The sequence below is a fragment of the Dermacentor silvarum genome, chromosome 3 (assembly GCF_013339745.2).
Source record: "Dermacentor silvarum isolate Dsil-2018 chromosome 3, BIME_Dsil_1.4, whole genome shotgun sequence".
Classification (NCBI taxonomy): Eukaryota; Metazoa; Arthropoda; class Arachnida; order Ixodida; family Ixodidae; genus Dermacentor; species Dermacentor silvarum.
Genome location: NC_051156.1, coordinates 107,084,230 through 107,097,498, shown reverse-complemented (window position 1 = coordinate 107,097,498; position 13,269 = coordinate 107,084,230). Strand labels below are relative to the sequence as shown.

At 46.0% G+C, this 13,269-nt stretch overlaps 1 protein-coding gene across 7 annotated transcripts in view; it reads right to left on the bottom strand.

Moving 5' to 3' along the window:
* LOC119445665 (A-kinase anchor protein 1, mitochondrial-like) overlaps positions 1-13,269 on the bottom strand; it is a 92,541-nt gene that overhangs the window by 75,290 nt on the left and 3,982 nt on the right. The window contains exon 2 of one of the 7 annotated variants that reach the window (XM_049663494.1): positions 5,437-5,571. The exons of the other annotated variants lie outside the window; for them this stretch is intronic. The gene's annotated coding sequence lies outside the window, so the exon portion shown is untranslated. The remainder of the gene's footprint in view (positions 1-5,436; positions 5,572-13,269) is intronic. 7 annotated transcript variants of the gene reach the window in all.

Below are 13,269 nucleotides of genomic sequence, written 5' to 3'. Positions count from 1 at the left end.
CAACTGCCTGTGCATTATCACAGTGCAAACATTTTTCACTCACAGAAACAAACTAAGTTTACCAAGCCCTATTTGTTTTCCACCTAAATTTATGCACACCTGCCTGGAGGACTGCAACAAAAGGAAATCTAATTTCTACAATACCTACAAAAAAGGACACTTAAATATGTTGCTAATGTACCATCCACACGACTACTAATCCTATACAAAACTACAGGTGTAACGAAAAAATACGGATTTCGTTTAGTCTACCCTTTTTCATTTAGAATGAACAACAAAATCACATTACAGAACCTATCGGGAGTCACTGGACTGGGAAGTGATTTCATGTGATGACAAATGCAAAACAGTGGAAATTGGCTTGTTCCAATCGGCAGGTACTCGACGAACAATTTTCAAATTGCAAACTGAAATGCTGTTGTAATCTTCAATTTCTCACCAAATGGGATAGACTGCCAGTACCAACACTGAGCGGCTGTCTGGTATAAAGTTCGCAAGTCATGGCTGCATGTTTATTGTCACCCGTTTCTATAGGCTGTTGGTTGCAGCATTACGAGGAGCTAGCAAGAAAGAACCAAGTGAAGCAGGTTGACAGGAATATACAAGGCTACGAACACGCTATCGACACGGCGCCCTGCCGCCTGCTGTTGACAGTTTTCCCCGCAATACAGCCATGGGCAAATTCTTGGTTGATCCCTTTCAGCGATACTATCGCTTTTGGGTGACGTAGTGCATGACACATTGTATGATTCGCGCGGTTTTGCTCAATCAGCGGTGCACACTGAAAGAAATCTCTCCTAAAGTGACTGAGAATTCATTCCCAAGTTTCTCTGCTGCTCCAAGTCAGTGATCGTGTGCTTTCGCTTCGACGATGGATTTAGAGCGTTTGGTGGTACCTTTTCCTATCTAAATTGCAGAGATAAAGATTGGGGGAAGAAATAATTCGGTAGGATCTCATTGGATTGAAAGGCGAGTTCATTGCATGCACAAGTGGCATCGAGACTGCGAGATTTTAACCCCCGTCACATGACTCCTGCACCGACAAAATGAGGATAAGTGTGGCCAGCGCATCACTGCTTGCCGCACGGCAGCGTCGACACGTGGCAGTAAGTTGGCGGCTACTGTGTTCAAACTTCCACCAATAAGAAGTATGAGATATGGTGACTGTCTTAACAGCTTGAATGGATGTCAAAAAAGTGCCAACAATAGAAGGACAGAATCTACACTTGGAAAGTGTAATGCTTGTACATGCGGGAGCTGGTTCTGAACATATAAGAGCCAATTTCCTTTTTGTAGTCTGTTCTCACGCACCTGCCCATCTGACTGTTGCTCCACTTACCAGGCTCAGTCCCTTTATCCAATAACCCCCCACCCCCCTTTCGCACACAAGCAGGAACTAAGTGAAAGATGAAAACGTAAAAATGCATGCATTACAGTGATGCAATGACTTTTTTACAGCCGTCTTTTGAACAGTCCCTGTATCAGTAAGGGTACCCAACATTTACAGTGGTGGGAATAACCAAGAGCACTTTGGAGGAGATTTTGTAGCAGTCAACAATGATGATCTAGAAAGGTTATTGGCCAGACACTATTCTTGCACGTCAAAAACGGTTCCAGAGTAGTGGTACACGTCACTGAGAATACTCTCGAGGAAGATAATTCGTGTAAGTGATCACTCATGAACAAATTACAAACATAATGTGGCCAAACTGAGTAAACCTGCTTGCTCTAAAAAGAAAATACCGTGCGTTTCCTGCAGTAAAGCAAGCCCCACAATGGCACAACAAACTGATGACAATACAGTCACGTAGGTATGTAGGATGATGGCCACACGAGCAATTTTATTTTAGACCTAAAGCCGTCTTGCTAGTAAAAACGCCAAGCTACAAATCCACTGCATCACGAGCATAAATGCGACATAGCAAAGCAGCTAATAATATGCAAGAGGTCAAGTTTCAGTTTGCCGAGTGGCAGGACACACAGCCACCATGCCGAACACGCACTTCGGTTATGGAACACCTCTCCGACCGAGGCCACGCCGCCGGCACAAGTATGAATGTGAGACAGACCAACAATGTGGAATGGGCCAAGCGCCCACTACTCATCCTGACAGAACTTCAGCCCTAAACTATGCACTACCTGCGAATATGGTGCATAGTTTACTAAAGGTGGACAGCGAACATGCACGAGCGCGCACTGGATTGGATTAGCTCAGTGGCCCTTTAGGTCATTTGGCTTTACGAATGGCAGGATATGCGAAGGCATTCTCTTTGCATGAAGTGGTGGCGACTGCCACCTGGCTCGTCCTAGAGCAGCTAAGGAACAGTTTGTCTCATTTGTAGCATGGATGTAGCAGCATTCCCACCACTGCATTTACGTGTTATAAGCATCCAAGGGCTTCTGAACACTCGGGGGTGGGACTGCCCAATGCCATTTTGGTGCAATTTTTGGAGAAAGTGAAATTGCGTTTTGGAGCAGCTGATGCCTGCAGCGTTCGCTCGCAGCTCCCTCAGCCCACTCAACCGTATAGTAGTAAGCTCTAAATACAGCCACCCTAGCCATTCCGACAACAGCAGCAACAGCCAAAAGCGGCCGCGCGTGTGCCGGTTACTGGTCGGAAGCACCGAAAAATCGAGCGTTGAATCCACTCGCTGTTTGTGGCCACTGTCAGAGCACACACGCCGAAGCCGTTTAAGCACAGCATGGCGAAATTTCGGTCAATTTTCTGTGTTTGGTGCAGTTTGGCACAGGAATTTGCATTTGGATCAAAATGGCACAGGAGTTCCACCACACACACGCCGAAGCCGTTTAAGCACAGCATGGCGAAATTTCGGTCAATTTTCTGTGTTTGGCGCAGTTAGGCACAGGAATTTGCATTTGGATCAAAATGGCACAGGAGTTCCACCCCCAAACACTGCTCCCTATTGCAAAACATTTATCAACTTTCTACCAATTCACCTTGCGGGGCTCCAGGTGGCGACCGCTAAAGAAAAAAAAAAGCGAAATGTAAAAAGAAAACTAGGTGGTCTTCTGCAAACTACAGATCTCAACTGCCAAGATTTATGCTGCCCTCTGTCTTGAACTATATAGCAGAATATGACCTTCACATTACTTCACCTAGGAAACCTTATGACGAATTCCATTGGGAGAACAGGAGCACTCAAACGCACGCTGAAAGTGCTTGTTCCAGAGGCGACGTGTTTCAGTGGTTGAACAAGAGCAGTCGGGAGCAGTCCGGACTGCTCTCGCCTGCAAAGCGGAGTACGAAGGAAGTCACATGACAAACCGTCCCATATCCTGCTCATTTCTTTTTATTTTGCTTCAGCTGGCGCGCGTGGCAATGGCGGCAGCCAAGCGTAGTTGGTGTTTTGACACCGCTGATTTTGACGTCGGTGATACGAGCGAGCTTGGCAGCGATTTAGCGACAGATCCTGGCATTTCTAGTCCGCCTAGATTCTCGTCGGATGCGCGGGGGACAGCGGCAGCAAAGTGTCTTCGCCTTGCTGAAGTGCTCGAGATGCTCGACGGTGACAGCAGCGAAAGCTGCTGGAGCTCAACTTCAGATTCAAGTTGCAGTTTCAGATGATCTTCGCAGGCGGAAACGTTGTGGGATGCGTCGGCGCTGCACAAAAGTATGTAGTACGTGGCCGCAAACGGTGACAGCGTTACGCCCGACAGATCACAAGAGAGAGAGAGAGAATAAACTTTAATGGAAAGAGCACGCGAGCGTAGGTAGCTCCTCCGCTCTGCAGTGGGTGGTCCCCTCAGTCCAGGCGTCCAGCGGCCTTAGCAGGTAGATCACAAGACGATCACGCGTGTTTTGCCACTCTCCTTCGGAGAATCGTGGGACGTCAATTGCTTCACATGGTACATTTCTCCTCACACGTCGCCCTCCCACCTGCTCTCAGAATGCACGCCGTATTCCAGTGGCGGGTCGAGTGTCCCTGCTCTCAGTGCGCTGCCACCTGACTCCGCACTGCGCGGCACCCTGCTCCTCTTCGCCCAATGGAATTCGCCATTAGTGTCACAAGTTTTAGCAGATGTTTTTTCAGTGTATCCTAATTTTCTGTCCGTTTCGCACCTTGTTGTACTTCTTAACTTAGCTTTTGTTTTTAAACTGAATGCATTTTGTTCTTGAGCTTATATAGCTCATATTCATTACACTTCTTTAGCGTAATGATTGCTCTATTAAGCATGTCAAAGTCGGAAGTGACAGCAAGGGTTCGGGTAGCCGGACATCCTCGGCATTATACATCAATGAACATTTTATGAAACAAAGGAAACAGCTACTCCGGGCATTCATGCAAATGAAACAAATGTGGTGGAAATTTATGTGGTGGATAATTTATAATGCTTGTTACACATAATAACTGCAACATGACACAGCAGCTCGTTGATTTTATTGGTTCTCTTTCACACAGCTTCAACTTACTTTTATTCTCAGAAACCTGGCTTTCAGTAGCTGCAGGCCACCTGTTCTTTTGAAAAGTACAATTACAATGGCCCAGGGCGTCCACTAGGAAAAGGGGTGGAGTGACCATTTACGTAAAGCAATCATCAAAGCACGAACTGGTCTCCAAATGTTCAATTATAAATGGTGATATAAAATGTCTTAAGATCTGCTTCACCCTTTTCCTATAGAAAACAAGTATAGAAAATACAGAAGACGAGGTTAGCTGAAACTGCCCAAAAATGTTTGGCCTCTCGTATGTCCGTTCCACTGTGTTTGTAGGAAACAGCGCCAGATGGTATAAAAGTTCTGACAAAAATAAATTACTTGAGCAGAGGGTTTTTTGTTCTTGCACCAACTAACCTCCACTTCAAAATGGTGACCTCCGTGGGAAGCGCTAGCATGGTACCTACAGAAATAAATGCGCTTTCCAAAGCTTCGTTGTCCAAACGATGTCGAACGACTGCTGAATCATGAGTTCTTTATCTCTGCCCTGATGACAGTAAAGATAATAGTGCTGCGCATGTCAACTGTACGCAACACTGCCCGCACTACCTGCCGCAATGAGGAGGCCGGCAAGTAAATGTCATCTGCACAAAGACGAAGCACCGCATGAAAAAAACAAGAACATGGTGGCCTGTCCTGTGCCTGGACCTTGCGTGCGATATGATTTTTCCACGGGTGCTACACATCGAAAGACCTGCTTTGGTTAAAATGGCCAGCAGTTCTTTCATTCAAAAACAAAACAAGTGAACAAATCGATTTTAAAAGAAATTAAGAAACGCTTTTGTGTGAACAATACTTCATTTGCGATATTGTGAGGAAGCCTTTTCTAATGGGTGACGTAAATGTGGCTGTATTATTGCAGGATGCATGGTCAAGGCAATTACCAATGTTCGCAAATTCTTTTGCTTGTAAAAACAATCTATACCGCAACCTGACCGATAGCACCAACCGTAACTTCGCTTGTTCAAATACGCACTCACCACAATATGTTGCTGGATTTTTGACTGTAGGAATTAGTGATCATCTGTTTATTTTCGGTACCCTTCCTTCTTCCACTCATGGTCATATTTTAGCACTGTGTCTTTCACACTGTCCCCGTGTCTTTTGTTAGAAGGCTAAAATAGAAAGCTAAAAGGCTAAAATAGAATAACAACATGCCCAAATTTACAATCTTTCCTGGTCATGAAGTTAATGAGGAAGTGACTGGTCCCCACATCAACGCACACTAACCCTGGACATATTCTGTCGTCTTGTTATTCAAACTGAAACCACACGGATAAAAAGACTAACATGGCATATAACCTATTGTAACATATGTCCTTCCGGCGTGGAAGCAAAGTCCTGGTGCGTCTTATGTGCAGGAAGACTGGTAGCGTTTTTTTAGCATTTTAGATGCGGAGTATCTTATAGCGGCGGCCTGTCCCGCGGCGTCATTGACGTCCGTCCGCACCTCTCCTCATTCTCTCCACGCCAGCTGTGGGATAACGCCTCTCTCCCCCTCTCCACGCCATCTGTTCGATAACGCGCTTCTCCCTCCGTGTCTTCATCCGCCACCTGTGCGACAGCGCGCGCATGCGCGCCTCTCTCTCCTCCTCCTCTCCGTGCCAGCTGCTTATATAAACCTGGTGCATGCGCCACTGCCTCAGTTGCTGCTTCGGTTTAGTCACACTGCGCCGTCCGATGCGCTGAATGGACGCCAACGAATCTGTCAACGAACTGTCTGGCACAGTACAATTGTACAATTACGTACAATTTCGCACAAGCTCGTCGTACACCAGATCGCTCAGCGCTCATGCGTTAGACATTGAGCGAGATCTGGTGCTCAGCAAAGTGGACGTGCTCTGCTTTACGGAGACGTGGAACGCCATGAACGTCGCCATTGCGGGTTAGCGCTACGGTCGCCCGTACGCAGGGGTTTGGACGACCTGCGGGCGGTGTGGTAATCTACGTCAAGCGTTCCGACAAACGTTCCGTCAACGCGCTGGACCTAGAACTGCGCCCCACTGCTAACCAACGTAGCAACGGCGAGCATTGTGCGGCTAGCGTCTACGGCGTTAACGTCATGACAATGTACCTCGCACCCAACCTCTCACGCACAGCCGTGGAGAAGTACATCGACGAGGCCATGGGTGAATACTAAAAGCAACAATACACAGACACAGAACCTTTCATGCTCATTGGCGACTTTAATGTCGACATCATGAAGAACGATTGGACGGTTGAGTACATGTCATAACACCACTCGCTACAACACGCATCACACGACGACCGCAAACAACAGCCAACTACCATTCACGGAACATGCATCGATCACGTCTTCAGCAATTTCAAGCTACAACCACTGCTACGAGATCCACTCACAGTTCATTTCACCGACCACAAAGCCATCATACTCAAAGCAAGTGCACACCTCAAATAGACGCTGCTCAATAAAGACATTCGTTAACCGTTTCACCTTCGTCTACGCAATTTCATTACTTTTCAAATAAAATTACACCATCTTCCCGAGGGGAACCATTGGCTGATGCGGAGCATCGCGGTCGTTACAACGGCGTTCACGCGATGTGATGGTGACCAACGCAAGTTAACACGTAATAAAAACGTAATAACACCAAGTTAACAACGTTAATAACACCGTAATAACAACGTAATTAATGCCGTTATAATGAACGCGATGCTCCGCATCAGCCCATGGTTCCCCTTGAGAAGATGGTGTAATTTTTTTTTAACACAGAAGGGCCAGGTGTTGCCCTTTTTAACTATGACTACAGGGGACGCCGACGGGCTGGAAGATGTCTCAATTATTCCCCGAGAAAGCATCTTTTCGACCTCTGTTTGAATCGCTTGTCGCTAATGGAAGGACACCCGATACGTTCTCCGGTGAATCGAATGGGCATTGCCAGCGTCAATTACGTGTTTCGCAATGGAGGGCTAGCCTAAAGGGCGAACATTCAAGTAAAAAATTTCGCTGAACGAGGCGTGAAAACGAGTCGGCGTGCTGAGGTGCGAGATCAGGAGAGATCATGCTTGGGGAAGGCAGCTGGTGAAGAAGGCGAAGAGTCACTATGAGACGACGTTTCAGTAGTCAAGGCCGATAGGGTAGTCCTCGCAAGATGACAGCGAGCCTAAGGCTATGTCTTGTGGTAGAATGTGGCTGTATGGTCCGAAGTTTAAAGGAGGAAGCAACGTAGAATTGTTCGCAAGATTGACGACAATGTGAGGGAGCGCCATGTTATGGCTTAGGGGAATGTCTGAAAGAGCAGACAATGTAATCGCCACCAGGTACAGGTGGGGTGGGCAAAAGAAGGACGCACATCATGGCTTGGGGGGCAAGACGAATGTGCTCAGTAGAACACAATCTGCTGGAAATTTCCTCACGAGGGTCAGAAGTGCAGGGCAAATCAAGCTGAACAAGTTCCGCAGAGCAGTCAATGCTGAATGCGTATAGAAAATCTAGACCCAAAATGACGTCGTGAGGACATTCTTCAAGAACAGTGAAAAGAACAGGTCTGACGGCCGGCGACACCGACACGAGCAGCACACATTCCTGCGACGGCCGGCGTTTTTCCGTCGGTGGCCTGCACAACACAGGACGCTGCTGGTGTGAGGACTTAATAGTCAGGCGTCCACAAAGACGGTCACTCATGACAGGTGTGCGCGCCGGTGTCAATCAAAGCTGTTACAAAGGCAACACCATCCACATACACCTCACGTAAATGTCTATCCGTCAGCATGTGGTCGGCAGAGGAATTTCAATTTGGGTCAATGTAGCAGCGTCACCCCTCAGAGCTGCACCCGTCAGTTTTCCGATGAGCGCTGGTACATGGGCGCCAGAGAACGGCAAACGGCTCTGCCATGTGGGTGGCGAGGTCTCAGTATGGTGGTATGGCTCTATAGATTCTTCTGGCGGCAGGTGACTACCTGGCGAGCAACGGTAAGGTTGGAATGCACATCAAAATGAGGGCATCCAGGTGTTGCGACAGATTTGCCCTCTTTTCGCGAAAAATAGACTAAATGAGGAAAATCGTTGGTCGAAAATTATTAGGGACATGCCCCTGGGAGCTAAACGGTGAAGCGGCCTCTACCTCTTGGCAAACGATGCACACAATGTCGGCTGAGGCGCAGAATGGTCTTTGCACGACGATGTAGCGGCTGCATTTGGAAGACAGGTATACTGATGCACAATTTGACGGCCTTTAGGTTCTTCGAAATGCCGGCATTCACTTATGATGTCGTCAATGCTGGTGAAGTTCTGGTACATGAGAAGGTTAAAGGAGTCGTCTGCAGTACATGGTTTGCCTTTTCTTCTTCCGACACACGCTCGTCCACTACAAGGTGGCATCTCGGTTGACGTCTGGGTGCGAGTCCCAAGTTGCTTCTTCGTGGCTCGTTGTCGAACTGTCCTCCTGAAAAGGTCGCAGAGCTTCTTGCATTGCTCCCCACTTGTTATCTCCTTTCATGTCTGAAACCAGACCCTTGCTGTGCCTTTCAAGTAGAATATCACGTTGGCTAACACAAGGGTCGGATCCCACCTGTTATTTTCACTGACACGCTTGTACATTCGGAGCCAATCTTCGACGTCAAGGTTGTCGGCACCTGTAAACGTGCCAGAGTTGTGGGGCTGAGCCAAGATGACGGTTGGCATGGTGTTCACCGTATTGGTCGCCGTTGTTGAAGACTCTTCACGAGTCGGCATGGCGGTAACGGCCACGCTACGTCTGCTTCGGAGCTCAGTCTTGCATTAGATGTACAACGCACCTCCACCAAAATGTGGCAAAAGGATTGAAGAAACGGGAAATCTATTTACAGGTTATGCACATAAGATAGGCAGAGCTATCAAATCTCTAATGTTGTCGCCTTCAGCCCCAAGCTTGTGTTATTCTTCCATGTTGCGTTGTAACAATAGGTTAAATGACGTTTAAAACTGTTACTAACTTCAGTAAACAAGCTGTCTGAGTGACAGCGTGTTGGCGTGGTTGCGATGTTGCATTACATGCTATTGTTTTATCGCAATGAACAAGAAGGGGAAGCGAGGGGCCTGATTTTGGGTTAATCAATACCAAGTAACTTATTTGTACTTTTAATTGAAGTGCAGAAAGGATAAGTTAAAGGAAAAATCAGAGGACCAAAGAAAAAAAAAACTGCCATCAATGGGAGCCAAACCCACAACCTCTGCATTACACGCGTGTTGCACTACAGTGGCAGCTATTCCCCCTCTTGACATATTGGGCATTTATGTCAGCATACTTGGGACATCATTTTTGACCTATGGCGTCACGTAGTATGTGAACTTAAGGAGCAGGCAGCCAACCAATTTTTCATCCAATTTCATTTTCCCTTAAGTTGATCCTTTCTACTCTTCAATTTAAACTATAAATACCTTCCCTGTGCTTTCCTTGGCTTCATTATGTTGCCTTAATATAGTTTTTTTCATTGCATTTAAGCACAGCATTTAAGCACAAATGCTGTCTTGGCTTGGTTACGTGTACAACAGTGATGCAAAAAGTTTGAAACATTTTCATGGCTATGCTATTAATTATGCTGTTTCCTTTATTTAGGCAAATAATCACTGCTACCTACCGTCAAGCTAACAGTGTCAGACTGAAGAGTTTACAGTAACTGCATCCAGCAACTGACATGTCAAAGGTGATTCTCATGTAATACTCCATTTTCACTTTTCTTTTGTAAAAGAGAATCTAAGCAGCAAAATGCCAAGATTCATCTGCAAAGAAAAATTATTTTTTTCGTAGTGCCACCAGAAAAGTAATTATATGCATAAAACTATGATATGATACGAGTGCTTAAGATACTTTCCTTTTATATTGCTGACTCATCTTCACCCTGCTTCTAGCTTTGTGTTACCACAAAGGTTGTGAAGTCCCTAACAGATCACAACAAAAACTCGTTCAAATGCTGCCCTCATGACTCGCTGTGACCACTTTTGCTTAGAATGATGCCAACTGCACTTTCTGAATTTGCTTGAAACCCAAGGAGGAATGAATTATGGGGTTTTACGTGCCAAAACCACGATCTGATTATGAGGCACACCTAGTGGGGGACTCCGGAAGTTTGGACCACCTCGGGTTTTTTGACGTGCACCTAAATCTAAGTGCACAGCTGTTTTCGCATTTCGCCCCCATTGAAATGCGGCCACTGTGGCCGGGATTCGATCCCGCGACCTCGTGCTCAGCAGCCCAACACCATAGCCACTGAGCAACCACAGCGAGTGAAACCCAAAATGGCAACGCAAGTGAAATGATATTGGTGAACAGACCGTGCGGCGATCACATATTGTGCACTCGGCATGTGCAGTCACTAATATTATTACAGAGCTAGGACTACAGCGCAAGGCCAAATTTTTCTGTACATCGTCACAAAATGCATACCAGCATTTACATGTGCTACAACCCCACAAAAAACAGTCTTTAAAAAGTATGCACGCCATATGCCCACAAGTAAACACGTTGTGTCATCCACACTATGCCTTGATCAGCCAGTGTCCGCAAGGCAGCGACGTTGCTTGATTTTGCGGCCAAAAAAATATATAGAGTATGATTTTAAACAATACATATGGACCACTTAATAACAGCCAACTTACAGAAATATGCGGCTACGTATTAAGCCTGCAACACTTGCACCAAAGTTTCATCGTAGAGCATCAATGTGCCATTTTCACTACTTCTCAATTTAAAATTAGAATTCATGTTAAACCATGAACAGCATATTCGATGCTATCAATATAAATCATGTTCATCTCCAGCATATAATTAAAGCTTGTATCTCTCTCTATATGTTTAAATCATGTTTTGTCATATTCACGAAAATCTTATATGACGCGTTCCAGGAGGTTGTCTGTCCGTTTAGTGAAGATACACATTTGGTAAAGCGCATTTTATGAACAGGAAGAGATGACCAGTAAAGAATCGCACAGAGTGGACTGCGCAAGCAGTCATGCTCACGAACTCACATTAAAGGGGCCCTGAAACACTTTTTAAGACACTGTTTTTTGGTTAGTTAGATTGACGGAGAAATAAATGCAACAGGAATGGCAAGGATAGGGATCCGCAGTTCGATGCTAAGCCGAGAAATTTCAAAATGCAAGAAAAAAAAAAAAGGGGGGGGGGGATGCATGTCCTCAACTCAAACTGCACGTTGTCTTTTTTACACATTTCTCTCACCCACTGACGCAATCCCTTGCTGCCAATGGTAAAAGCCCGAAGCGTCTACATAGTGGAAGTTCGCACTCCACGGTTCTATGAACATGGTCTATGTTCACAGATTCCTGTTACTCCCGTGTGCTGATGACACTGGTCGAGCAACCTGGGACTGCACAATGATCCGAACTCTTGTTGACCACCCGACACAAAGGGGAAAGCTGCCATAGATCACCATCATCATCTTTTCTTCAGTTCAGCTTTAGTTCAGCGCAGCACCACAAACAAAAAGGGTGCAGCAACAACGATGCACCAAGGTGAGAAACCTGCAACACGAGAACGTGCAGAATGAGGCAGTGAGCCGACAAGGCTGCTAACGAGCTCACAAAAGCGGCAAGGGAAGCTTTTGTGCTCCGAGGCCAGAGGTATGCCTGCATACCAGAGGCTAAAGCACAGCCAGCACCCCTAGCTAGTTTGTGGTTGTAGTCATTTCTTTCCCAGCCGTATCTGTTTGCATCGATACAAAAATTACAGCTGAGCAAACTAAAACAAAATTAATTCTTCATTTATTACGTTTTTCCTGCAATGCAGTGGTTATCTGCAATTTAGTTAACCAATCATGGAGCAGTGAGTTCTGACGATGATGCGGTCGACAGTGATGTGATTTGTTTTAGTGATTAAAATTAAAATATTTTGACATTGCTGCTTTGACCTACGCTAGAAGCATCTCCAACCGTCAGCCTACACAACCTGCAATAGAAAGATGGCTTGAAAAGTGTACAAGGGCCCCTTAAGTTAGAAGACATCTCAGCAGTCCTTTGAATGTGCTCCTGAACACTTGCACGTACAGTAAAACCCCATTCACTAAGTTGTAAAGACCAGTGAAAATCTCGAGGTAAAAGGAGTTTCGAGATAAGCAAATTCCCAATAATATAAGCCCCGGGCTGCATATAGACCACATACAGCCTTTGAAAGTAGGCACTAGAAGCTGCTAAATTTCTTGCAAGAGCTCAATATACCAGGAGCGGTATTTTCGGTCGATCATATTTGCGAGATATTACGAGAACCGTCGGGTATCTATGGGCAACAGTGATCCTCGCACAGAGCCAGCAAACGCTAAATCACAGCCAAGCAAACTAAATCGCTGTCAAGTGTCACAACTTGCATGGCGTAGCGTGCAGATCCACGAACAGAAATACAGTGCATGGTGAATAAACAAACCGACGATGCTCCGTGCACACGTGCGTGTTTGTAGAGCTCATGTGCACCTTCTCCTGCTTCGTCAGGGGCCAGAGCAGCACGCTGCCCGCATTATCAATGAGATCCCAGGCGGCTGTGAACGGTGGATGATGAAAGAGGCATAAAATTAAGTAAGATTCGCTAAAATTTGCGGTCCAGTCATTTTTGCCGATACACAGCTGTGCACAAAGCATGCAAACCTTTGGGTAGCAACTTTTTCCTGACATTCTCGCAGTAAAGATTTCGAGGTATCCGGAGTCAGGCGCAATAGCATTTCGAGATAACAGGTGAAATATAGTCGACAAGGAGCCAGGAAAAAAATTCGGCTTAACCAATAGTTCCGAGATATCAGAGTTCAAGTTAATGGGGGTTTAGTGAATCAGAAAGAAACCATTTTTTTTCCCATTTCATCTGTCACCA